General features: G+C 59.4%; 1 protein-coding gene across 10 annotated transcripts in view; it reads right to left on the bottom strand.

Moving 5' to 3' along the window:
* Positions 1-24,373, bottom strand: part of LOC140426646 (retinoic acid receptor RXR-gamma-A-like) — a 547,996-nt gene that overhangs the window by 219,542 nt on the left and 304,081 nt on the right. The gene's annotated exons all lie outside the window — the stretch shown is intronic.

The following is a 24,373-nucleotide window of genomic DNA, read 5'->3' as shown; positions in this document are numbered from 1 at the left end:
CGCAGTGCTGGAGGTGAACACCAGGCAGAGCTGTGAGAGTGTCGCAGTGCTGGAGGTGAGTACTAGGCAGAGCTGGGAGAGTGTCACAGTGCTGGAGGTGAACATCAGGCAGTGCTGGGAGAGTGTCACAGTGCTGGAAGTGAGTACTGGTCAGTGCTGGGAGAGTGTCGCAGTGCTGGAGGTGAGTACTCGGCAGAGCTGGGAGAGTGTCACAGTGCTGGAAGTGAGTACTGGGCAGAGCTGGGAGAGTGTCACAGTGCTGGAGGTCAGCACCAGGCAGAGCTGGGAGAGTGTCACAGTGTTGGAGGTGAGTACTCGGCACAGCTGGGAGTGTGTCGCAGCGCTGGAGGTGAACACCAGGCAGAGCTGGGAGAGTGTCACAGTGCTGGAAGTCAAAACCAGGCAGAGCTGGGAGTGTGTCGCAGTGCTGGAGGTGAGTACTAGGCAGAGCTGGGAGTGTGTCACAGTGCTGGAGGTGAGTACTAGGCAGAGCTGGGAGAGTGTCACAGTGCTGGAAGTGAACACCAGGCAGAGCTGGGAGAGTGTCACAGTGCTGGAAGTGAGTACTGGGCAGAGCTGGGAGAGTGTCGCAGTGCTGGAGGTGAGTACTAGGCAGAGCTGGGAGTGTGTCACAGTGCTGGAGGTGAGTACTAGGCAGAGCTCGGAGACTGTCACAGTGCTGGAGGTGAACACCAGGCAGTGCTGGGAGAGTGTCGCAGTGCTGGAGGTGAACACCAGGCAGAGCTGGGAGAGTGTCACAGTGCTGGAGGTGCGTACTCGGCACAGCTGGGAGTGTGTCGCAGTGCTGGAGGTGAACACCAGGCAGAGCTGGGAGAGTGTCACAGTGCTGGAAGTGAAAACCAGGCAGAGCTGGGAGTGTGTCGCAGTGCTGGAGGGGAGTACTAGGCAGAGCTGGGAGAGTGTCACAGTGCTGGAGGTGAGTACTCGGCAGAGCTGGGAGTGTGTCACAGTGCTGGAGGTGAGTACAAGGCAGAGCTGGGAGACTGTCACAGTGCTGGAGGTGAACACCAGGCAGTGCTGGGAGAGTGTCGCAGTGCTGGAGGTGAACACCAGGCAGTGCTGGGAGAGTGTCGCAGTGCTGGAGGTGAGTACGAGGCAGAGCTGGGAATGTGTCGCAGTGCTGGAGGTGAGTACTAGGCAGAGCTGGGAGAGTGTCACAGTGCTGGAGGTGAACACCAGGCAGTGCTGGGAGAGTGTCACAGTGCTGGAAGTGAGTACTGGTCAGTGCTGGGAGAGTGTCGCAGTGCTGGAGGTGAGTACTCGGCAGAGCTGGGAGAGTGTCACAGTGCTGGAAGTGAGTACTGGGCAGAGCTGGGAGAGTGTCACAGTGCTGGAGGTCAGCACCAGGCAGAGCTGGGAGAGTGTCACAGTGTTGGAGGTGAGTACTCGGCAGAGCTGGGAGAGTGTCACAGTGCTGGAGGTGAGTACGAAGCAGTGCTGGGAGAGTGTCACAGTGCTGGAGGTGAGCACCAGGCAGAGCAGGGAGAGTGTCACAGTGCTGGAGGTGCGTACTCGGCACAGCTGGGAGTGTGTCGCAGCGCTGGAGGTGAACACCAGGCAGAGCTGGGAGAGTGTCACAGTGCTGGAAGTCAAAACCAGGCAGAGCTGGGAGTGTGTCGCAGTGCTGGAGGTGAGTACTAGGCAGAGCTGGGAGTGTGTCACAGTGCTGGAGGTGAGTACTAGGCAGAGCTGGGAGAGTGTCACAGTGCTGGAGGTGAACACCAGGCAGTGCTGGGAGAGTGTCGCAGTGCTGGAGGTGAGTACTAGGCAGAGCTGGGAGAGTGTCGCAGTGCTGGAGGTGAGTACTAGGCAGAGCTGGGAGTGTGTCACAGTGCTGGAGGTGAGTACTAGGCAGAGCTCGGAGACTGTCACAGTGCTGGAGGTGAACACCAGGCAGTGCTGGGAGAGTGTCGCAGTGCTGGAGGTGAACACCAGGCAGAGCTGGGAGAGTGTCACAGTGCTGGAGGTGCGTACTCGGCACAGCTGGGAGTGTGTCGCAGTGCTGGAGGTGAACACCAGGCAGAGCTGGGAGAGTGTCACAGTGCTGGAAGTGAAAACCAGGCAGAGCTGGGAGTGTGTCGCAGTGCTGGAGGGGAGTACTAGGCAGAGCTGGGAGAGTGTCACAGTGCTGGAGGTGAGTACTCGGCAGAGCTGGGAGTGTGTCACAGTGCTGGAGGTGAGTGCAAGGCAGAGCTGGGAGACTGTCACAGTGCTGGAGGTGAACACCAGGCAGTGCTGGGAGAGTGTCGCAGTGCTGGAGGTGAACACCAGGCAGTGCTGGGAGAGTGTCGCAGTGCTGGAGGTGAGTACGAGGCAGAGCTGGGAATGTGTCGCAGTGCTGGAGGTGAGTACTAGGCAGAGCTGGGAGAGTGTCACAGTGCTGGAGGTGAACACCAGGCAGTGCTGGGAGAGTGTCACAGTGCTGGAAGTGAGTACTGGTCAGTGCTGGGAGAGTGTCGCAGTGCTGGAGGTGAGTACTCGGCAGAGCTGGGAGAGTGTCACAGTGCTGGAAGTGAGTACTGGGCAGAGCTGGGAGAGTGTCACAGTGCTGGAGGTCAGCACCAGGCAGAGCTGGGAGAGTGTCACAGTGTTGGAGGTGAGTACTCGGCAGAGCTGGGAGAGTGTCACAGTGCTGGAGGTGAGTACGAAGCAGTGCTGGGAGAGTGTCACAGTGCTGGAGGTGCGTACTCGGCACAGCTGGGAGTGTGTCGCAGCGCTGGAGGTGAACACCAGGCAGAGCTGGGAGAGTGTCACAGTGCTGGAAGTCAAAACCAGGCAGAGCTGGGAGTGTGTCGCAGTGCTGGAGGTGAGTACTAGGCAGAGCTGGGAGAGTGTCCCAGTGCTGGAGGTGAGCACCAGGCAGAGCTGGGAGAGTGTCACAGCGCTGGAGGTGAACACCAGGCAGAGCTGGGAGTGTGTCGCAGTGCTGTAGGTGAACACCAGGCAGTGCTGGGAGAGTGTCGCAGTGCTGGAGGTGAGTACTAGGCAGAGCTGGGAGTGTGTCACAGTGCTGCGGGTGAGTACTAGGCAGAGCTGGGAGACTGTCACAGTGCTGGAGGTGAACACCAGGCAGTGCTGGGAGAGTGTCGCAGTGCTGGAGGTGAGTACCAGGCAGAGCAGGGAGAGTGGCACAGTGCTGGAGGCAAGTATGAGGAACAGCTGGGAGAGTGTCACAGTGCTGGAGGTGAGTACGAGGCAGAGCTGGGAGAGTGTCACAGTGCTGGAGGTGAGTACTCGGCAGAACTGGGAGAGTGTCGCAGTGCTGGAGGTCAGCACCAGGCAGAGCTGGGAGAGTGTCACAGTGCTGGAGGTGAGTACTGGGCAGAGCTGGGAGAGTGTCGCAGTGCTGGAGGTCAGCACCAGGCAGAGCTGGGAGAGTGTCGCAGTGCTGGAGGTGAGTACTCGGCAGAGCTGGGAGAGTGTCACAGTGCTGGAGGTGAACACCAGGCAGTGCTGGGAGAGTGTCACAGTGCTGGAGGTGAACACCAGGCAGAGCTGTGAGAGTGTCACAGTGCTGGAGGTGAACACCAGGCAGAGCTGTGAGAGTGTCGCAGTGCTGGAGGTGAACACCAGGCAGAGCTGGGAGAGTGTCGCAGTGCTGGAGGTGAGTACTACGCAGAGCAGGGAGAGTGGCACAGTGCTGGAGGTAAGTATGAGGAACAGCTGGGAGAGTGTCGCAGTGCTGGAGGTGAGTACTCGGCAGAGCTGGGAGAGTGTCGCAGTGCTGGAGGTGAGTACTACGCAGAGCAGGGAGAGTGGCACAGTGCTGGAAGTGAACACAAGGCAGAGCTGGGAGAGTGTCGCAGTGCTGGAAGTGAGTACTGGGCAGAGCTGGGAGAGTGTCGCAGTGCTAGAGGTGAGTACTCGGCAGAGCTGGGAGAGTGTCACAGTGCTGGAGGTAAACACAAGGCAGTGCAGGGAGAGTGTCACAGTGCTGGAGGTGAGTACTGGGCAGAGCTGGGAGAGTGTCGCAGTGCTGGAAGTGAGTACTGGGCAGAGCTGGGAGAGTGTCGCAGTGCTGGAGGTCAGCACCAGGCAGAGCTGGGAGAGTGTCGCAGTGCTGGAGGTCAGCACCAGGCAGAGCTGGGAGGGTGTCACAGTGCTGGAGGTGAGTACTGGGCAGAGCTGGGAGAGTGTCAGAGTGCTGGAGGTGAGTACTAGGCAGAGCTGGGAGACTGTCACAATGCTGGAGGTGAACACCAGGCCGAGCTGGGAGACTGTCGCAGTGCTGGAGGTGAACACCAGGCAGTGCTGGGAGAGGGTCGCAGTGCTGGAGGTGAGTACTCGGCAGAGCTTGGAGAGTGTCACAGTGCTGGAGGTGAACACCAGGCAGTGCTGGGAGAGTGTCACAGTGCTGGAGGTGAACACCAGGCAGAGCTGTGAGAGTGTCGCAGTGCTGGAGGTGAACACCAGGCAGAGCTGTGAGAGTGTCGCAGTGCTGGAGGTGAGTACTAGGCAGAGCTGGGAGAGTGTCACAGTGCTGGAGGTGAACACCAGGCAGTGCTGGGAGAGTGTCACAGTGCTGGAAGTGAGTACTGGTCAGTGCTGGGAGAGTGTCGCAGTGCTGGAGGTGAGTACTCGGCAGAGCTGGGAGAGTGTCACAGTGCTGGAAGTGAGTACTGGGCAGAGCTGGGAGAGTGTCACAGTGCTGGAGGTCAGCACCAGGCAGAGCTGGGAGAGTGTCACAGTGTTGGAGGTGAGTACTCGGCACAGCTGGGAGTGTGTCGCAGCGCTGGAGGTGAACACCAGGCAGAGCTGGGAGAGTGTCACAGTGCTGGAAGTCAAAACCAGGCAGAGCTGGGAGTGTGTCGCAGTGCTGGAGGTGAGTACTAGGCAGAGCTGGGAGTGTGTCACAGTGCTGGAGGTGAGTACTAGGCAGAGCTGGGAGAGTGTCACAGTGCTGGAAGTGAACACCAGGCAGAGCTGGGAGAGTGTCGCAGTGCTGGAGGTGAGTACTAGGCAGAGCTGGGAGAGTGTCACAGTGCTGGAGGTGAACACCAGGCAGTGCTGGGAGAGTGTCACAGTGCTGGAAGTGAGTACTGGTCAGTGCTGGGAGAGTGTCGCAGTGCTGGAGGTGAGTACTCGGCAGAGCTGGGAGAGTGTCACAGTGCTGGAAGTGAGTACTGGGCAGAGCTGGGAGAGTGTCACAGTGCTGGAGGTCAGCACCAGGCAGAGCTGGGAGAGTGTCACAGTGTTGGAGGTGAGTACTCGGCACAGCTGGGAGTGTGTCGCAGCGCTGGAGGTGAACACCAGGCAGAGCTGGGAGAGTGTCACAGTGCTGGAAGTCAAAACCAGGCAGAGCTGGGAGTGTGTCGCAGTGCTGGAGGTGAGTACTAGGCAGAGCTGGGAGTGTGTCACAGTGCTGGAGGTGAGTACAAGGCAGAGCTGGGAGAGTGTCACAGTGCTGGAAGTGAACACCAGGCAGAGCTGGGAGAGTGTCACAGTGCTGGAAGTGAGTACTGGGCAGAGCTGGGAGAGTGTCGCAGTGCTGGAGGTGAGTACTAGGCAGAGCTGGGAGTGTGTCACAGTGCTGGAGGTGAGTACTAGGCAGAGCTCGGAGACTGTCACAGTGCTGGAGGTGAACACCAGGCAGTGCTGGGAGAGTGTCGCAGTGCTGGAGGTGAACACCAGGCAGAGCTGGGAGAGTGTCACAGTGCTGGAGGTGCGTACTCGGCACAGCTGGGAGTGTGTCGCAGTGCTGGAGGTGAACACCAGGCAGAGCTGGGAGAGTGTCACAGTGCTGGAAGTGAAAACCAGGCAGAGCTGGGAGTGTGTCGCAGTGCTGGAGGGGAGTACTAGGCAGAGCTGGGAGAGTGTCACAGTGCTGGAGGTGAGTACTCGGCAGAGCTGGGAGTGTGTCACAGTGCTGGAGGTGAGTACAAGGCAGAGCTGGGAGACTGTCACAGTGCTGGAGGTGAACACCAGGCAGTGCTGGGAGAGTGTCGCAGTGCTGGAGGTGAACACCAGGCAGTGCTGGGAGAGTGTCACAGTGCTGGAGGTGAACACCAGGCAGTGCTGGGAGAGTGTCACAGTGCTGGAAGTGAGTACTGGTCAGTGCTGGGAGAGTGTCGCAGTGCTGGAGGTGAGTACTCGGCAGAGCTGGGAGAGTGTCACAGTGCTGGAAGTGAGTACTGGGCAGAGCTGGGAGAGTGTCACAGTGCTGGAGGTCAGCACCAGGCAGAGCTGGGAGAGTGTCACAGTGTTGGAGGTGAGTACTCGGCAGAGCTGGGAGAGTGTCACAGTGCTGGAGGTGAGTACGAAGCAGTGCTGGGAGAGTGTCACAGTGCTGGAGGTGAGCACCAGGCAGAGCAGGGAGAGTGTCACAGTGCTGGAGGTGCGTACTCGGCACAGCTGGGAGTGTGTCGCAGCGCTGGAGGTGAACACCAGGCAGAGCTGGGAGAGTGTCACAGTGCTGGAAGTCAAAACCAGGCAGAGCTGGGAGTGTGTCGCAGTGCTGGAGGTGAGTACTAGGCAGAGCTGGGAGTGTGTCACAGTGCTGGAGGTGAGTACTAGGCAGAGCTGGGAGAGTGTCACAGTGCTGGAGGTGAACACCAGGCAGTGCTGGGAGAGTGTCGCAGTGCTGGAGGTGAGTACGAGGCAGAGCTGGGAATGTGTCGCAGTGCTGGAGGTGAGTACTAGGCAGAGCTGGGAGAGTGTCACAGTGCTGGAGGTGAACACCAGGCAGTGCTGGGAGAGTGTCACAGTGCTGGAAGTGAGTACTGGTCAGTGCTGGGAGAGTGTCGCAGTGCTGGAGGTGAGTACTCGGCAGAGCTGGGAGAGTGTCACAGTGCTGGAAGTGAGTACTGGGCAGAGCTGGGAGAGTGTCACAGTGCTGGAGGTCAGCACCAGGCAGAGCTGGGAGAGTGTCACAGTGTTGGAGGTGAGTACTCGGCAGAGCTGGGAGAGTGTCACAGTGCTGGAGGTGAGTACGAAGCAGTGCTGGGAGAGTGTCACAGTGCTGGAGGTGAGCACCAGGCAGAGCAGGGAGAGTGTCACAGTGCTGGAGGTGCGTACTCGGCAGAGCTGGGAGAGTGTCACAGCGCTGGAGGTGAACACCAGGCAGAGCTGGGAGTGTGTCGCAGTGCTGGAAGTCAAAACCAGGCAGAGCTGGGAGTGTGTCGCAGTGCTGGAGGTGAGTACTAGGCAGAGCTGGGAGTGTGTCACAGTGCTGGAGGTGAGTACTAGGCAGAGCTGGGAGAGTGTCACAGTGCTGGAAGTGAACACCAGGCAGAGCTGGGAGAGTGTCACAGTGCTGGAAGTGAGTACTGGGCAGAGCTGGGAGAGTGTCACAGTGCTGGAGGTGAACACCAGGCAGTGCTGGGAGAGTGTCGCAGTGCTGGAAGTGAGTACTGGGCAGAGCTGGGAGAGTGTCGCAGTGCTGGAGGTGAGTACTAAGCAGTGCTGGGAGAGTGTCCCAGTGCTGGAGGTGAGCACCAGGCAGAGCTGGGAGAGTGTCACAGTGCTGGAAGTGAGTACTCGGCAGAGCTGGGAGAGTGTCACAGCGCTGGAGGTGAACACCAGGCAGAGCTGGGAGTGTGTCGCAGTGCTGTAGGTGAACACCAGGCAGTGCTGGGAGAGTGTCGCAGTGCTGGAGGTGAGTACTAGGCAGAGCTGGGAGTGTGTCACAGTGCTGGGGGTGAGTACTAGGCAGAGCTGGGAGACTGTCACAGTGCTGGAGGTGAACACCAGGCAGTGCTGGGAGAGTGTCGCAGTGCTGGAGGTGAACACCAGGCAGTGCTGGGAGAGTGTCACAGTGCTGGAAGTGAGTACTGGTCAGTGCTGGGAGAGTGTCGCAGTGCTGGAGGTGAGTACTCGGCAGAGCTGGGAGAGTGTCACAGTGTTGGAGGTGAGTACTCGGCAGAGCTGGGAGAGTGTCACAGTGCTGGAGGTGAGTACGAGGCAGAACTGGGAGTGTCACAGTGCTGGAAGTGAACACAAGGCAGAGCTGGGAGAGTGTCGCAGTGCTGGAGGTGAGTACGAGGCAGAACTGGGAGTGTCACAGTGCTGGAAGTGAACACAAGGCAGAGCTGGGAGAGTGTCGCAGTGCTGGAAGTGAGTACTCGGCAGAGCTGGGAGAGTGTCGCAGTGCTGGAGGTGAGTACTAGGCAGAGCAGGGAGAGTGGCACAGTGCTGGAGGCAAGTATGAGGAACAGCTGGGAGAGTGTCACAGTGCTGGAGGCGAGTACTCGGCAGAGCTGGGAGAGTGTCACAGTGCTGGAGGTGAACACCAGGCGGTGCTGGGAGAGTGTCACAGTGCTGGAGGCGAGTACTAGGCAGAGCTGGGAGAGTTTCTCAGTGCTGGAGGTGAGTACTGGGCAGTGCTGGGAGTGTGTCGCAGTGCTGGAGGTGAACACCAGGCAGAGCTGGGAGAGTGGCACAGTGCTGGAGGCAAGTATGAGGAACAGCTGGGAGAGTGTCAAAGTGCTGGAGGTGAGTACGAGGCAGAACTGGGAGAGTGTCACAGTGCTGGAGGTGAGTACGAGGCAGAACTGGGAGTGTCACAGTGCTGGAAGTGAACACAAGGCAGAGCTGGGAGAGTGTCGCAGTGCTGGAAGTGAGTACTGGGCAGAGCTGGGAGAGTGTCGCAGTGCTGGAGGTGAGTACTAGGCAGAGCAGGGAGAGTGGCACAGTGCTGGAGGTAAGTATGAGGAACAGCTGGGAGAGTGTCGCAGTGCTGGAAGTGAGTACTGGTCAGTGCTGGGAGAGTGTCGCAGTGCTGGAGGTGAGTACTCGGCAGAGCTGGGAGAGTGTCACAGTGCTGGAAGTGAGTACTGGGCAGAGCTGGGAGAGTGTCACAGTGCTGGAGGTCAGCACCAGGCAGAGCTGGGAGAGTGTCACAGTGTTGGAGGTGAGTACTCGGCAGAGCTGGGAGAGTGTCACAGTGCTGGAGGTGAGTACGAAGCAGTGCTGGGAGAGTGTCACAGTGCTGGAGGTGAGCACCAGGCAGAGCAGGGAGAGTGTCACAGTGCTGGAGGTGCGTACTCGGCACAGCTGGGAGTGTGTCGCAGCGCTGGAGGTGAACACCAGGCAGAGCTGGGAGAGTGTCACAGTGCTGGAAGTCAAAACCAGGCAGAGCTGGGAGTGTGTCGCAGTGCTGGAGGTGAGTACTGGGCAGAGCTGGGAGTGTGTCACAGTGCTGGAGGTGAGTACTAGGCAGAGCTGGGAGAGTGTCACAGTGCTGGAGGTGAACACCAGGCAGTGCTGGGAGAGTGTCGCAGTGCTGGAGGTGAGTACGAGGCAGAGCTGGGAATGTGTCGCAGTGCTGGAGGTGAGTACTAGGCAGAGCTGGGAGAGTGTCACAGTGCTGGAGGTGAACACCAGGCAGTGCTGGGAGAGTGTCACAGTGCTGGAAGTGAGTACTGGTCAGTGCTGGGAGAGTGTCGCAGTGCTGGAGGTGAGTACTCGGCAGAGCTGGGAGAGTGTCACAGTGCTGGAAGTGAGTACTGGGCAGAGCTGGGAGAGTGTCACAGTGCTGGAGGTGAACACCAGGCAGTGCTGGGAGAGTGTCGCAGTGCTGGAAGTGAGTACTGGGCAGAGCTGGGAGAGTGTCGCAGTGCTGGAGGTGAGTACTAAGCAGTGCTGGGAGAGTGTCCCAGTGCTGGAGGTGAGCACCAGGCAGAGCTGGGAGAGTGTCACAGTGCTGGAAGTGAGTACTCGGCAGAGCTGGGAGAGTGTCACAGCGCTGGAGGTGAACACCAGGCAGAGCTGGGAGTGTGTCGCAGTGCTGTAGGTGAACACCAGGCAGTGCTGGGAGAGTGTCGCAGTGCTGGAGGTGAGTACTAGGCAGAGCTGGGAGTGTGTCACAGTGCTGGGGGTGAGTACTAGGCAGAGCTGGGAGACTGTCACAGTGCTGGAGGTGAACACCAGGCAGTGCTGGGAGAGTGTCGCAGTGCTGGAGGTGAACACCAGGCAGTGCTGGGAGAGTGTCACAGTGCTGGAAGTGAGTACTGGTCAGTGCTGGGAGAGTGTCGCAGTGCTGGAGGTGAGTACTCGGCAGAGCTGGGAGAGTGTCACAGTGTTGGAGGTGAGTACTAGGCAGAGCTGGGAGAGTTTCTCAGTGCTGGAGGTGAGTACTGGGCAGTGCTGGGAGTGTGTCGCAGTGCTGGAGGTGAACACCAGGCAGAGCTGGGAGAGTGGCACAGTGCTGGAGGCAAGTATGAGGAACAGCTGGGAGAGTGTCAAAGTGCTGGAGGTGAGTACGAGGCAGAACTGGGAGAGTGTCACAGTGCTGGAGGTGAGTACGAGGCAGAACTGGGAGTGTCACAGTGCTGGAAGTGAACACAAGGCAGAGCTGGGAGAGTGTCGCAGTGCTGGAAGTGAGTACTGGGCAGAGCTGGGAGAGTGTCGCAGTGCTGGAGGTGAGTACTAGGCAGAGCAGGGAGAGTGGCACAGTGCTGGAGGTAAGTATGAGGAACAGCTGGGAGAGTGTCGCAGTGCTGGAAGTGAGTACTGGTCAGTGCTGGGAGAGTGTCGCAGTGCTGGAGGTGAGTACTCGGCAGAGCTGGGAGAGTGTCACAGTGCTGGAAGTGAGTACTGGGCAGAGCTGGGAGAGTGTCACAGTGCTGGAGGTCAGCACCAGGCAGAGCTGGGAGAGTGTCACAGTGTTGGAGGTGAGTACTCGGCAGAGCTGGGAGAGTGTCACAGTGCTGGAGGTGAGTACGAAGCAGTGCTGGGAGAGTGTCACAGTGCTGGAGGTGAGCACCAGGCAGAGCAGGGAGAGTGTCACAGTGCTGGAGGTGCGTACTCGGCACAGCTGGGAGTGTGTCGCAGCGCTGGAGGTGAACACCAGGCAGAGCTGGGAGAGTGTCACAGTGCTGGAAGTCAAAACCAGGCAGAGCTGGGAGTGTGTCGCAGTGCTGGAGGTGAGTACTAGGCAGAGCTGGGAGTGTGTCACAGTGCTGGAGGTGAGTACTAGGCAGAGCTGGGAGAGTGTCACAGTGCTGGAGGTGAACACCAGGCAGTGCTGGGAGAGTGTCGCAGTGCTGGAGGTGAGTACGAGGCAGAGCTGGGAATGTGTCGCAGTGCTGGAGGTGAGTACTAGGCAGAGCTGGGAGAGTGTCACAGTGCTGGAGGTGAACACCAGGCAGTGCTGGGAGAGTGTCACAGTGCTGGAAGTGAGTACTGGTCAGTGCTGGGAGAGTGTCGCAGTGCTGGAGGTGAGTACTCGGCAGAGCTGGGAGAGTGTCACAGTGCTGGAAGTGAGTACTGGGCAGAGCTGGGAGAGTGTCACAGTGCTGGAGGTGAACACCAGGCAGTGCTGGGAGAGTGTCGCAGTGCTGGAAGTGAGTACTGGGCAGAGCTGGGAGAGTGTCGCAGTGCTGGAGGTGAGTACTAAGCAGTGCTGGGAGAGTGTCCCAGTGCTGGAGGTGAGCACCAGGCAGAGCTGGGAGAGTGTCACAGTGCTGGAAGTGAGTACTCGGCAGAGCTGGGAGAGTGTCACAGCGCTGGAGGTGAACACCAGGCAGAGCTGGGAGTGTGTCGCAGTGCTGTAGGTGAACACCAGGCAGTGCTGGGAGAGTGTCGCAGTGCTGGAGGTGAGTACTAGGCAGAGCTGGGAGTGTGTCACAGTGCTGGGGGTGAGTACTAGGCAGAGCTGGGAGACTGTCACAGTGCTGGAGGTGAACACCAGGCAGTGCTGGGAGAGTGTCGCAGTGCTGGAGGTGAACACCAGGCAGTGCTGGGAGAGTGTCACAGTGCTGGAAGTGAGTACTGGTCAGTGCTGGGAGAGTGTCGCAGTGCTGGAGGTGAGTACTCGGCAGAGCTGGGAGAGTGTCACAGTGTTGGAGGTGAGTACTCGGCAGAGCTGGGAGAGTGTCACAGTGCTGGAGGTGAGTACGAGGCAGAACTGGGAGTGTCACAGTGCTGGAAGTGAACACAAGGCAGAGCTGGGAGAGTGTCGCAGTGCTGGAGGTGAGTACGAGGCAGAACTGGGAGTGTCACAGTGCTGGAAGTGAACACAAGGCAGAGCTGGGAGAGTGTCGCAGTGCTGGAAGTGAGTACTCGGCAGAGCTGGGAGAGTGTCGCAGTGCTGGAGGTGAGTACTAGGCAGAGCAGGGAGAGTGGCACAGTGCTGGAGGCAAGTATGAGGAACAGCTGGGAGAGTGTCACAGTGCTGGAGGCGAGTACTCGGCAGAGCTGGGAGAGTGTCACAGTGCTGGAGGTGAACACCAGGCGGTGCTGGGAGAGTGTCACAGTGCTGGAGGCGAGTACTAGGCAGAGCTGGGAGAGTTTCTCAGTGCTGGAGGTGAGTACTGGGCAGTGCTGGGAGTGTGTCGCAGTGCTGGAGGTGAACACCAGGCAGAGCTGGGAGAGTGGCACAGTGCTGGAGGCAAGTATGAGGAACAGCTGGGAGAGTGTCAAAGTGCTGGAGGTGAGTACGAGGCAGAACTGGGAGAGTGTCACAGTGCTGGAGGTGAGTACGAGGCAGAACTGGGAGTGTCACAGTGCTGGAAGTGAACACAAGGCAGAGCTGGGAGAGTGTCGCAGTGCTGGAAGTGAGTACTGGGCAGAGCTGGGAGAGTGTCGCAGTGCTGGAGGTGAGTACTAGGCAGAGCAGGGAGAGTGGCACAGTGCTGGAGGTAAGTATGAGGAACAGCTGGGAGAGTGTCGCAGTGCTGGAAGTGAGTACTGGGCAGAGCTGGGAGAGTGTCGCAGTGCTGGAGGTGAGTACTCGGCAGAGCTGGGAGAGTGTCGCAGTGCTGGAGGTGAGTACTAGGCAGAGCAGGGAGAGTGGCACAGTGCTGGAGGCAAGTATGAGGAACAGCTGGGAGAGTGTCACAGTGCTGGAGGTGAGTACGAGGCAGAGCTGGGAGAGTATCACAGTGCTGGAGGTGAGCACCACGCAGAGCAGGGAGAGTGTCACAGTGCTGGAAGTGAGTACTGGGCAGAGCGTCACAGCGCTGGAGGTAGGTTCTAGGCACAGCTGGGAGAGTGTCACAGTGCTGGAAGTGAGTACGAAGCAGTGCTGGGAGAGTGTCACAGTGCTGGAGGTGAGCACCACGCAGAGCAGGGAGAGTGTCACAGTGCTGGAGGTGAGTACTCGGCAGAGCTTGGAGAGTGTCACAGTGCTGGAGGTGCGTACTCGGCACAGCTGGGAGTGTGTCGCAGTGCTGGAGGTGAACACCAGGCAGAGCTGTGACAGTGTCACAGTGCTGGAAGTCAAAACCAGGCAGAGCTGGGAGTGTGTCGCAGTGCTGGAGGTGAGTACTCGGCAGAGCTGGGAGAGTGTCACAGTGCTGGAGGGGAGTACGAGGCAGAGCTGGGAGAGTGTCGCAGTGCTGGAGGTGACCACCAGGCAGAGCTGGGAGTGTGTCACAGTGCTGGAGGTGAAAACCAGACAGAGCTGGGAGAGTGTTCCAGTGCTGGAAGTGAGTACTGGGCAGAGCGTCACAGCGCTGGAGGTAGGTTCTAGGCACAGCTGGGAGAGTGTCCCAGTGCAGGAGGTGAGCACCAGGCAGAGCTGGGAGGGTGTCACAGTGCTGGAGGTGAGTACTGGGCAGAGCTGGGAGAGTGTCAGAGTGCTGGAGGTGAGTACAAGGCAGAGCTGGGAGACTGTCACAATGCTGGAGGTGAACACTAGGCCGAGCTGGGAGAGTGTCGCAGCGCTGGAGGGGAGTACTAGGCAGAGCTGGGAGAGTGTCGCAGTGCTGGGGGTGACCACCAGGCAGGGCTGGGACTGTGTCGCAGTGCTGGGGGTGACCACCAGGCAGGGCTGGGAGAGTGTTTCAGTGCTGGAGGGGAGTACTAGGCAGAGCTGGGAGTGTGTCGCAGTGCTGGAGGTGAGTACTAGGCAGAGCTGGGAGACTGTCAGTGCTGGAGGTGAACACCAGGCAGAGCTGTGAGAGTGTCACAGTGCTGGAGGTGAACACCAGGCAGTGCTGGGAGAGTGTCACAGTGCTGGAAGTGAGTACGAAGCTGTGCTGGGAGAGTGTCACAGTGCTGGAGGTGAGCACCACGCAGAGCAGGGAGAGTGTCACAGTGCTGGAGGTGAGTACTCGGCAGAGCTGGGAGAGTGTCACAGTGCTGGAAGTCAAAACCAGGCAGAGCTGGGAGTGTGTCGCAGTGCTGGAGGTGAGTACTCGGCAGAGCTGGGAGAGTGTCACAGTGCTGGAGGGGAGTACTGGGCAGAGCGTCACAGCGCTGGAGGTAGGTTCTAGGCACAGCTGGGAGAGTGTCACAGTGCTGGAAGTGAGTACGAAGCAGTGCTGGGAGAGTGTCACAGTGCTGGAGGTGAGCACCACGCAGAGCAGGGAGAGTGTCACAGTGCTGGAGGTGCGTACTCGGCACAGCTGGGAGTGTGTCGCAGTGCTGGAGGTGAGTACGAGGCAGAGCTGGGAGAGTGTCACAGTGCTGGAGGGGAGTACGAGGCAGAGCTGGGAGAGTGTCGCAGTGCTGGAGGTGAACACCAGGCAGAGCTGGGAGAGTGTCACAGTGCTGGAGGTGAACACCAGGCGGTGCTGGAAGAGTGTGACAGTGCTGGAGGTGAGCACCAGGCAGAGCTGGGAGAGTGTCACAGTGCTGGAGGTGAGTACTCGGCAGAGCTGGGAGAGTGTCACAGTGCTGGAGGTGAACACCAGGCGGTGCTGGGAGAGTGTCACAGTGCTGGAGGTGAGTACTAGGCACAGCTGGAAGAGTGTCACAGTGCTGGAGGTGAACACCAGGCAGAGCTGGGAGAGTGTCACAGTGCTGGAGGCGAGTACTGGGCAGAGCTGGGAGAGTGTCGCAGTGCTGGAAGTGAGTACAGGCAGTGCTGGGAGAGTGCCACAGTGCTGGAGGCGAGTACTGGGCAGAGCTGGGAGAGTGTCACAGTGCTGGAGGTGAGTACTAGGCACAGCTGGAAGAGTGTCACAGTGCTGGAGGTGAACACCAGGCAGAGCTGGGAGAGTGTCACAGTGCTGGAGGCGAGTACTGGGCAGAGCTGGGAGAGTGTCGCAGTGCTGGAAGTGAGTACAGGCAGTGCTGGGAGAGTGCCACAGTGCTGGAAGTGCGTACTCGGCAGAGCGTCACAGCGCTGGAGGTAGGTTCAAGGCACAGCTGGGAGAGTGTCACAGTGCTGGAGGTGAGCACCAGGCAGAGATGGGAGAGTGTCACAGTGCTGGCGGTGAGTACGAGGCAGAGCTAGGAGTGTGTCGCAGTGCTGGAGGTGAAAACCAGGTAGAGCTGGGAGAGTGTCACAGTGCTGGAGGTGAGTACTAGGCACAGCTGGGAGTGTCGCAGTGCTGGAGGTGAACACCAGGCAGAGCTGGGAGAGTGTCGCAGTGCTGGAGGTGAGTACGAGGCAGAGCAGGAAGAGTGTCGCAGTGCTGGAGGTGAGTACTCGGCAGAGCTGGGAGAGTGTCCCAGTGCAGGAGGTGAGCACCAGGCAGAGCTGCGAGAGTGTCACAGTGCTGGAGATGAGTACTAGGCACAGCTGGGAGAGTGTCACAGTGCTGGAGGTGAGTACTCGGCAGAGCTGGGAGAGTGTCACAGTGCTGGAGGTAAACACCAGGCAGTGCTGGGAGAGTGTCACAGTGCTGGAGGTGAGTACTAGGCACAGCTGGGAGTGTCGCAGTGCTGGAGGTGAGCACCAGGCAGAGCATGGAGAGTGTCACAGTGCTGGAGGTGAACACCAGGCGGTGCTGGAAGAGTGTGACAGTGCTGGAGGTGAGCACCAGGCAGAGCTGGGAGAGTGTCACTGTGCTGGAGGTGAGTACTCGGCAGAGCTGGGAGAGTGTCCCAGTGCAGGAGGTGAGCACCAGGCAGAGCTGGGAGAGTGTCACATCTCCAGCACTGAGTACTAGGCACAGCTGGGAGAGTGTCACTGTGCTGGAGGCGAGTACTGGGCAGAGCTGGGAGAGTGTCACAGTGCTGGAGGTGAACACCAGGCGGTGCTGGGAGAGTGTCACAGTGCTGGAGGCGAGTACTGGGCAGAGCTGGGAGAGTGTCACAGTGCTGGAGGTGAGTACTAGGCACAGCTGGAAGAGTGTCACAGTGCTGGAGGTGAACACCAGGCAGAGCTGGGAGAGTGTCACAGTGCTGGAGGTGAACACCAGGCGGTGCTGGAAGAGTGTGACAGTGCTGGAGGTGAGGACCAGGCAGAGCTGGGAGAGTGTCACAGTGCTGGAGGTGAGTACTCGGCAGAGCTGGGAGAGTGTCACAGTGCTGGAGGTGAACACCAGGCGGTGCTGGGAGAGTGTCACAGTGCTGGAGGTGAACACCAGGCGGTGCTGGGAGAGTGTCACAGTGCTGGAGGCGAGTACTGGGCAGAGCTGGGAGAGTGTCACAGTGCTGGAGGTGAGTACTAGGCACAGCTGGAAGAGTGTCACAGTGCTGGAGGTGAACACCAGGCAGAGCTGGGAGAGTGTCACAGTGCTGGAGGCGAGTACTGGGCAGAGCTGGGAGAGTGTCGCAGTGCTGGAAGTGAGTACAGGCAGTGCTGGGAGAGTGCCACAGTGCTGGAAGTGCGTACTCGGCAGAGCGTCACAGCGCTGGAGGTAGGTTCGAGGCAGAGCTAGGAGTGTGTCGCAGTGCTGGAGGTGAAAACCAGGTAGAGCTGGGAGAGTGTCACAGTGCTGGAGGTGAGTACTCGGCAGAGCTTGGAGAGTGTCACAGTGCTGGAGGTAAACACCAGGCAGTGCTGGGAGAGTGTCGCAGTGCTGGAGGTGAGTACGAGGCAGAGCTGGGAATGTGTCGCAGTGCTGGAGGTGAGTACTAGGCAGAGCTGCGAGAGTGTCACAGTGCTGGAGGTGAACACCAGGCGGTGCTGGGAGAGTGTCACAGTGCTGGAGGCGAGTACTGGGCAGAGCTGGGAGAGTGTCACAGTGCTGGAGGTGAGTACTAGGCACAGCTGGAAGAGTGTCACAGTGCTGGAGGTGAACACCAGGCAGAGCTGGGAGAGTGTCACAGTGCTGGAGGTGAGTACTAGGCACAGCTGGAAGAGTGTGACAGTGCTGGAGGTGAGCACCAGGCAGAGCTGGGAGAGTGTCACAGTGCTGGAGGTGAGTACTCGGCAGAGCTGGGAGAGTGTCCCAGTGCAGGAGGTGAGTACTAGGCACAGCTGGAAGAGTGTCACAGTGCTGGAGGTGAACACCAGGCAGAGCTGGGAGAGTGCCACAGTGCTGGAGGTGAGTACTAGGCACAGCTGGAAGAGTGTCACAGTGCTGGAGGTGAGTACTCGGCAGAGCTGGGAGAGTGTCCCAGTGCAGGAGGTGAGCACCAGGCAGAGCTGGGAGAGTGTCACAGTGCTGGAGGCGAGTACTGGGCAGAGCTGGGAGAGTGTCACAGTGCTGGAGGTGAGTACTCGGCAGAGCTGGGAGAGTGTCACAGTGCTGGAGGTAAACACCAGGCAGTGCTGGGAGAGTGTCACAGTGCTGGAGGTGAGTACTAGGCACAGCTGGGAGTGTCGCAGTGCTGGAGGTGAGCACCAGGCAGAGCATGGAGAGTGTCACAGTGCTGGAGGTGAACACCAGGCGGTGCTGGAAGAGTGTGACAGTGCTGGAGGTGAGCACCAGGCAGAGCTGGGAGAGTGTCACTGTGCTGGAGGTGAGTACTCGGCAGAGCTGGGAGAGTGTCCCAGTGCAGGAGGTGAGCACCAGGCAGAGCTGGGAGAGTGTCACAGTGCTGGAGATGAGTACTAGGCACAGCTGGGAGAGTGTCACTGTGCTGGAGGCGAGTACTGGGCAGAGCTGGGAGAGTGTCACAGTGCTGGAGGTGAACACCAGGCGGTGCTGGGAGAGTGTCACAGTGCTGGAGGCGAGTACTGGGCAGAGCTGGGAGAGTGTCACAGTGCTGGAGGTGAGTACTAGGCACAGCTGGAAGAGTGTCACAGTGCTGGAGGTGAACACCAGGCAGAGCTGGGAGAGTGTCACAGTGCTGGAGGTGAACACCAGGCGGTGCTGGAAGAGTGTGACAGTGCTGGAGGTGAGCACCAGGCAGAGCTGGGAGAGTGTCACAGTGCTGGAGGTGAGTACTCGGCAGAGCTGGGAGAGTGTCACAGTGCTGGAGGTGAACACCAGGCGGTGCTGGGAGAGTGTCACAGTGCTGGAGGTGAACACCAGGCGGTGCTGGGAGAGTGTCACAGTGCTGGAGGCGAGTACTGGGCAGAGCTGGGAGAGTGTCACAGTGCTGGAGGTGAGTACTAGGCACAGCTGGAAGAGTGTCACAGTGCTGGAGGTGAACACCAGGCAGAGCTGGGAGAGTGTCACAGTGCTGGAGGCGAGTACTGGGCAGAGCTGGGAGAGTGTCGCAGTGCTGGAAGTGAGTACAGGCAGTGCTGGGAGAGTGCCACAGTGCTGGAAGTGCGTACTCGGCAGAGCGTCACAGCGCTGGAGGTAGGTTCAAGGCACAGCTGGGAGAGTGTCACAGTGCTGGAGGTGAGTACTAGGCAGAGCAGGAAGAGTGTCGCAGTGCTGGAGTTGAGTACTAGGCAGAGCTGCGAGAGTGTCACAGTGCTGGAGGTGAACACCAGGCGGTGCTGGGAGAGTGTCACAGTGCTGGAGGCGAGTACTGGGCAGAGCTGGGAGAGTGTCACAGTGCTGGAGGTGAGTACTAGGCACAGCTGGAAGAGTGTCACAGTGCTGGAGGTGAACACCAGGCAGAGCTGGGAGAGTGTCACAGTGCTGGAGGTGAGTACTAGGCACAGCTGGAAGAGTGTGACAGTGCTGGAGGTGAGCACCAGGCAGAGCTGGGAGAGTGTCACAGTGCTGGAGGTGAGTACTCGGCAGAGCTGGGAGAGTGTCCCAGTGCAGGAGGTGAGCACCAGGCAGAGCTGGGAGAGTGTCACAGTGCTGGAGGCGAGTACTCGGCAGAGCTGGGAGAGTGTCACAGTGCTGGAGGCGAGTACTGGGCAGAGCTGGGTGAGTGTCACAGTGCTGGAGGCGAGTACTGGGCAGAGCTGGGAGAGTGTCGCAGTGCTGGAAGTGAGTACTGGGCAGAGCTGGGAGAGTGTCGCAGTGCTGGAGGTGAGTACTCGGCAGAGCTGGGAGAGTGTCGCAGTGCTGGAGGTCAGCACCAGGCAGAGCTGGGAGAGTGTCACAGTGCTGGAGGTGAGTACTAGGCAGAGCAGGGAGAGTGGCACAGTGCTGGAGGCAAGTATGAGGAACAGCTGGGAGAGTGTCACAGTGCTGGAAGTGAGTACTGGGCAGAGCGTCACAGCGCTGGAGGTAGGTTCTAGGCACAGCTGGGAGAGTGTCCCAGTGCAGGAGGTGAGCACCAGGCAGACCTGGGAGAGTGTCACAATGCTGGAGGTGAGTACTCGGCAGAGCTGGGAGTGTATCGTGGTGCTGGAGGTGAACACCAGGCAGAGCAGGGAGAGTGTCACAGTGCTGGAGGTGAACACCAGGCGGTGCTGGGAGAGTGTCACAGTGCTGGAGGCGAGTACTCGGCAGAGCTGGGAGAGTGTCCCAGTGCAGGAGGTGAGTACTAGGCAGAGCTGGGAGAGTGTCGCAGTGCTGGAGGTGAGTACTCGGCAGAGCTGGGAGAGTGTCACAGTGCTGGAGGGGAGTACGAGGCAGAGTTGGGAGAGTGTCGCAGTGCTGGAGGTGACCACCAGGCAGAGCTGGGAGAGTGTTCCAGTGCTGGAAGTGAGTACTGGGCAGAGCGTCACAGCGCTGGAGGTAGGTTCTAGGCACAGCTGGAAGAGTGTCACAGTGCTGGAGGTGAACACCAGGCAGAGCTGGGAGAGTGTCACAGTGCTGGAGGTGAGTACTAGGCACAGCTGGAAGAGTGTGACAGTGCTGGAGGTGAGCACCAGGCAGAGCTTGGAGAGTGTCACAGTGCTGGAGGTAAACACCAGGCAGTGCTGGGAGAGTGTCACAGTGCTGGAGGTGAGTACTCGGCAGAGCTGGGAGAGTGTCACAGTGCTGGAGGTGAGTACTAGGCAGAGCTGGGAGAGTGTCGCCGTGCTGGAGGTGAGTCCCACGCAGAGCTGGGAGAGTGTCGCAGTGCTGGAGGTGAGTACTCGGCAGAGCTGGGAGAGTGTCGCAGTGCTGGAGGTGAGTACTCGGCAGAGCTGGGAGAGTGTCACAGTGCTGGAGGTGAGTACTAGGCAGAGCAGGGAGAGTGGCACAGTGCTGGAGGCAAGTATGAGGAACAGCTGGGAGAGTGTCACAGTGCTGGAGGTGAGTACGAGGCAGAACTGGGAGAGTGTCACAGTGCTGGAGGTGAGTACGAGGCAGAACTGGGAGTGTCACAGTGCTGGAAGTGAACACAAGGCAGAGCTGGGAGAGTGTCACAGTGCTGGAGGTGAGTACTGGGCAGAGCGTCACAGCGCTGGAGGTAGGTTCTAGGCACAGCTGGGAGAGTGTCCCAGTGCAGGAGGTGAGCACCAGGCAGAGCTGGGAGAGTGTCGCAGTGCTGGAGGTGAGTACTAGGCAGAGCTGGGAGAGTTTCGCAGTGCTGGAGGTGAGCACCAGGCAGAGCTGGGAGAGTGTCACAGTGCTGGAGGTGGGTACTCGTCAGAGCTGGGAGTGTGTCGCAGTGCTGGAGGTGAACACCAGGCAGAGCTGGGAGAGTGTCGCAGCGCTGGAGGGGAGTACTAGGCAGAGCTGGGAGAGTGTCGCAGTGCTGGAGGTGAGTACTCGGCAGAGCTGGGAGAGTGTCACAGTGCTGGAGGGGAGTACGAGGCAGAGTTGGGAGAGTGTCGCAGTGCTGGAGGTGACCACCAGGCAGAGCTGGGAGTGTGTCACAGTGCTGGAGGTGAAAACCAGGTAGAGCTGGGAGAGTGTCGCAGTGCTGGAGGTGAGTACTCGGCAGAGCTGGGAGAGTGCCACAGTGCTGGAGGGGAGTACGAGGCAGAGTTGGGAGAGTGTCACAGTGCTGGAGGTGACCACCAGGCAGAGCTGGGAGTGTGTCACAGTGCTGGAGGTGAAAACCAGACAGAGCTGGGAGAGTGTTCCAGTGCTGGAAGTGAGTACTGGGCAGAGCGTCACAGCGCTGGAGGTAGGTTCTAGGCACAGCTGGGAGAGTGTCCCAGTGCAGGAGGTGAGCACCAGGCAGAGCTGGGAGAGTGTCACAGTGCTGGAGGTGAACACCAGGCGGTGCTGGAAGAGTGTGACAGTGCTGGAGGTGAGCACCAGGCAGAGCTGGGAGAGTGTCACAGTGCTGGAGGTGAGTACTCGGCAGAGCTGGGAGAGTGTCGCAGTGCTGGAGGTGAGTACTCGGCAGAGCTGGGAGAGTGTCGCAGTGCTGGAGGTGAACACCAGGCAGAGCTGGGAGAGTGTCGCAGCGCTGGAGGGGAGTACTAGGCAGAGCTGGGAGAGTGTCGCAGTGCTGGAGGTGAGTACTCGGCAGAGCTGGGAGAGTGTCCCAGTGCTGGAGGTGAGTACGAGGCACAGCTGGAAGAGTGTCACAGTGCTGGAGGTGAACACCAGGCAGAGCTGGGAGAGTGTCGCAGTGCTGGAAGTGAGTACTGGGCAGAGCGTCACAGCGCTGGAGGTAGGTTCTAGGCACAGCTGGGAGAGTGTCCCAGTGCAGGAGGTGAGCACCAGGCAGAGCTGGGAGAGTGTCACAGTGCTGGAGGTGAACACCAGGCGGTGCTGGAAGAGTGTCACAGTGCTGGAGGTGAGTACGAGGCAGAACTGGGAGTGTCACAGTGCTGGAAGTGAACACAAGGCAGAGCTGGGAGAGTGTCGCAGTGCTGGAAGTGAGTACTGGGCAGAGCTGGGAGAGTGTCGCAGTGCTGGAGGTGAGTACTGGGCAGAGCTGGGAGAGTGTCGCAGTGCTGGAGGTGAGTACTAGGCAGAGCAGGGAGAGTGGCACAGTGCTGGAGGCAAGTATGAGGAACAGCTGGGAGAGTGTCACAGTGCTGGAGGTGAGTACTGGGCAGAGCTGGGAGAGTGTCACAGAGCTGGAGGTCAGCACCAGGCAGAGCTGGGAGAGTGGCACAGTGCTGGAGGTGAACACCAGGCAGAGCTGGAAGAGTGTGACAGTGCTGGAGGTAAGTATGAGGAACAGCTGGGAGAGTGTCACAGTGCTGGAGGTGAGTACGAGGCAGAACTGGGAGTGTCACAGTGCTGGAAGTGAACACAAGGCAGAGCTGGGAGAGTGTCGCAGTGCTGGAAGTGAGTACTGGGCAGAGCTGGGAGAGTGTCGCAGTGCTGGAGGTGAGTACTGGGCAGAGCTGGGAGAGTGTCGCAGTGCTGGAGGTGAGTACTAGGCAGAGCAGGGAGAGTGGCACAGTGCTGGAGGCAAGTATGAGGAACAGCTGGGAGAGTGTCACAGTGCTGGAGGTGAGTACTGGGCAGAGCTGGCAGAGTGTCGCAGTGCTGGAAGTGAGTACTGGTCAGTGCTGGGAGAGTGTCGCAGTGCTGGAGGTGAGTACTAGGCAGAGCTGGGAGAGTTTCGCAGTGCTGGAGGTGAGCACCAGGCAGAGCTGGGAGAGTGTCACAGTGCTGGAGGTGAGTACGAGGCAGAACTGGGAGAGTGTTCCAGTGCTGGAGGCCAGTACTCAGCAGAGCTGGGAGAGTGTCGCAGTGCTGGAGGTGAGTACTCGGCAGAACTGGGAGTGTCGCAGAGCTGGAGGTGAGTACTAGGCAGAGCAGGGAGAGTGGCACAGTGCTGGAGGCAAGTATGAGGAACAGCTGGGAGAGTGTCACAGTGCTGCAGGTGAGTACGAGGCAGAACTGGGAGAGTGTCACAGTGCTGGAGGTGAGTACGAGGCAGAACTGGGAGTGTCACAGTGCTGGAAGTGAACACAAGGCAGAGCAGGGAGAGTATCACAGTGCTGGAGGTGAGTACTAGGCACAGCTGGGAGTGTCGCAGTGCTGGAGGTGAACACCAGGCAGAGCTGGGAGAGTGTCACAGTGCTGGAAGTGAGTACCGGGCAGAGCTGGGAGTGTCGCAGTGCTGGAGGTGAGTACTCGGCAGAACTGGGAGTGTCGCAGAGCTGGAGGTGAGTACTAGGCAGAGCTGGGAGAGTGTCATAGTGCTGGAAGTGAGTACTAGGCAGAGCTGGGAGAGTGTCGCAGTGCTGGAGGTCAGCACCAGGCAGAGCTGGCAGAGTGTCGCAGTGCTGGAGGTCAGCACCAGGCAGAGCTGGGAGAGTGTCACAGTGCTGGAGGTGAGTACTCGGCAGAGCTGGGAGAGTGTCGCAGTGCTGGAGGTGAGTACTAGGCAGAGCAGGGAGAGTGGCACAGTGCTGGAGGCAAGTATGAGGAACAGCTGGGAGAGTGTCACAGTGCTGGAGGTGAGTACTAGGCAGAGCTGGGAGAGTGTCGCAGTGCTGGAGGTCAGCACCAGGCAGAGCTGGGAGAGTGTCGCAGTGCTGGAGGTCAGCACCAGGCAGAGCTGGGAGAGTGTCACAGTGCTGGAGGTGAGTACTCGGCAGAGCTGGGAGAGTGTCGCAGTGCTGGAGGTGAGTACTAGGCAGAGCAGGGAGAGTGGCACAGTGCTGGAGGCAAGTATGAGGAACAGCTGGGAGAGTGTCACAGTGCTGGAGGTGAGTACGAGGCAGAACTGGGAGAGTGTCACAGTGCTGGAGGTGAGTACTAGGCAGAGCTGGGAGAGTGTCAGAGTGCTGGAGGTGAGTACAAGGCAGAGCTGGGAGACTGTCACAATGCTGGAGGTGAACACCAGGCCGAGCTGGGAGAGTGTCGCAGTGCTGGAGGTGAGTACTAAGCACTGCTGGGAGAGTGTCACAGTGCTGGAGGTGAACACCAGGCAGAGCTGTGAGAGTGTCGCAGTGCTGGAGGTGAGTACTAGGCAGAGCTGGGAGAGTGTCATAGTGCTGGAAGTGAGTACTAGGCAGAGCTGGGAGAGTGTCGCAGTGCTGGAGGTCAGCACCAGGCAGAGCTGGGAGAGTGTCGCAGTGCTGGAGGTCAGCACCAGGCAGAGCTGGGAGAGTGTCACAGTGCTGGAGGTGAGTACTCGGCAGAGCTGGGAGAGTGTCGCAGTGCTGGAGGTGAGTACTAGGCAGAGCAGGGAGAGTGGCACAGTGCTGGAGGCAAGTATGAGGAACAGCTGGGAGAGTGTCACAGTGCTGGAGGTGAGTACGCGGCAGAGCTGGGAGAGTGTCGCAGTGCTGGACGTGAACACCAGGCGGTGCTGGAAGAGTGTGACAGTGGTGCTCACCTCCAGCAGGCAGAGCTGGGAGAGTGTCGCAGTGCTGGAGGTGAACACCAGGCAGAGCTGGGAGAGTGTCATAGTGCTGGAAGTGAGTACTAGGCAGAGCTGGGAGAGTGTCGCAGTGCTGGAGGTCAGCACCAGGCAGAGCTGGGAGAGTGTCGCAGTGCTGGAGGTCAGCACCAGGCAGAGCTGGGAGAGTGTCACAGTGCTGGAGGTGAGTACTCGGCAGAGCTGGGAGAGTGTCGCAGTGCTGGAGGTGAGTACTAGGCAGAGCAGGGAGAGTGGCACAGTGCTGGAGGCAAGTATGAGGAAC

Source organism: Scyliorhinus torazame, chromosome 7 (genome assembly GCF_047496885.1).
Source record: "Scyliorhinus torazame isolate Kashiwa2021f chromosome 7, sScyTor2.1, whole genome shotgun sequence".
Taxonomy (NCBI): Eukaryota; Metazoa; Chordata; class Chondrichthyes; order Carcharhiniformes; family Scyliorhinidae; genus Scyliorhinus; species Scyliorhinus torazame.
This window is presented reverse-complemented; position numbering and strand designations above follow the sequence as displayed.